We start from the raw sequence: 2,151 nt of genomic DNA, 5'->3' as shown, positions 1-2,151 counted from the left end.
ATAGAAGGCTTAGGGGCGACCTAATAACTATGTATAAATATATCAGGGGACAATACAGAGATCTCTCCCATGATCTATTTATACCCAGGACTGTATCTATAACAAGAGGGCATCCTCTACGTCTAGAGGAAAGAAGGTTCCTACACCAGCACAGACGGGGGTTCTTTACTGTAAGAGCAGTGAGACTGTGGAATTCTCTACTGGGGAGCTCGGAAAAAGAGTTCAAAAGGTGTCTGGATGCATTTTTGGAGAGTAATAACATTACAGGCTATAGATGCTAGATTTATAGGGACAGAACGTTGATCCAGGGATTTATTCTGACTGCCATATTTGGAGTCGGGAAGGAATTTTTACCTCTAAGATGAGGGTTTTTTGCTTTCCCTGGATCAACTCAGTAGGAACTCATTAGGGATATAGGTTGATCTTGATGGACTCTGGTCTATTTTCAACCTTATGAACTATGTTACTATGAGGGCTTGTTTTTTTGCAGGACCAATTGTACCTTGTAATGACGCTTTTCATTTTACCATAAAATGTTAAAGGAAAACTGTCACTAAACGCTGATCAATATGCTGCCTACCATGCCTGGATCCGTCCCACCATTCGTTATCTTCATTATTCTTGATATGCAAATGATCTTCTAACTGGCATGGGCGGGGTTACAAGGCTCCATCTGGCACTGTAACGCCAGCGCCGCTCGTCTGCAGCACCACCCGGCTTATGAATATTCATCCCCCCCTCCGCCTCTCCCTCTCCTCCGTGCTCTGTAGAGGACTCCACTGCACATATGCCGCTTGCTGTGTATACCGGCCTCAGTGCAGTGGAAGCGGCCTCAGTGCAGTGGAGTCCTGTACAAAGAGGGGAGGAGAGTGAGAGGCAGAGGGAAGGGATGAATAATCATAAGCAGAGCGGTACTGCGGACGAGCGGCGCTGATGTCATAGTGCCAGATGGAGCTGTGTAACCCTGCCCTTGCCAGTTAGATCATTTGCATATCAAGAATAATGAAGATAACGGGCAAATGGCGGGACAAATCTGGGCATGGTAGGCAGCATATTGATCAGGATCCCCCGCACTACCAGCCAGTACATCCGGTAAGTGCGGAGGGGAGTTTAGTGACAGTTTTCCTTTAAACTAAAAGAATAGAACGGGCTCCCGAATCACCCAAAGAGCAAGAAAAAGTGTAAAAAGTGTTACACTAAAAAAAAGTGCACAAAGGATGCTGTCTATCACAAGCGCTTCTCCTTCAGGAGAAAGGCCCCCCAACAACCTTATCCTTCGCCTCCAGACCAAAAGGTACCTGTGAGGTTCCAGGTTCGATGTGCCTTTTTGCCGAAGCTACTAAGGGACCACAAATGCTCCCGGAATCCCCCTTGGCTTTAGCCAAGGTATCTGCCTGCGGAGCCATAAACGGTTGGTACCCTGCCCATGCAGGAGTACCCAGGGTTTTTGCAGGGAGGTGTGGAACCTGATGGCCACACACACCTCCCCTAGACAGCAAGGAGGAACACTGAGAAGGGCTACCGCATCCTAATAATCCTGAGGACACACAACACACAAAAAGTGACACAGTGACAAAAATAAATAAATAAGTGAATGTGCGCAGATATACTGCCCGGACATCGGGCCGGAACTATAAAAATTTCTCTGATCCGAGGTGAGTGCAACAAGGTGAAGAGTTCATGGTGCCAGTGCTTCCACTCAGTGAGCCAATACTCCCAGTGAGTCTCGGCACCTCGGGGTCACCACTCCCCGAGGCACTAAAGTACCACGGCTCTAGACCCTCTCAGCTTCATGGCGAGACCCGGAGGGAACAGGTCACATCGGGGCAGCCATCCACCTGATTCGGCATAATCCTGACCACCGGGTCAAACTGATAAGAACAGATACTACACTTGATCTTAGCCAAAAGGCCGATGTTATCTTTATTCTGTGGGTCAATATGATTAAGGGTAAGGTCACACATGCCGTATTTTGTGCATATTTTCTGCTGCGTATTTCCCTACCCATTTAAGTCAGTGAAACCAAAATACTCAACTGATTTCGCTACCCATTGACTTCAATGAGTAGAAAAATATGCAGCAGCAAATACCAAGCAAAATATTAAATGTGTGACCTGAAATGATATCCATATTTAGATACCTTCTATTATT

At 46.7% G+C, this 2,151-nt stretch overlaps 1 pseudogene; it reads right to left on the bottom strand.

The window, feature by feature from the left end:
- Nucleotides 1-1,810: 1,810 nt before the first annotated feature.
- LOC130359986 (U2 spliceosomal RNA) lies at nt 1,811-1,921 on the bottom strand (annotated as a pseudogene).
- Nucleotides 1,922-2,151: the final 230 nt, after the last annotated feature.

This window comes from Hyla sarda, chromosome 2 (assembly GCF_029499605.1).
Source record: "Hyla sarda isolate aHylSar1 chromosome 2, aHylSar1.hap1, whole genome shotgun sequence".
In the NCBI taxonomy this organism is placed as follows: Eukaryota; Metazoa; Chordata; class Amphibia; order Anura; family Hylidae; genus Hyla; species Hyla sarda.
Note: the sequence above shows the minus strand (reverse complement) of the source record. Positions and strands in the feature narration are given on the sequence as shown.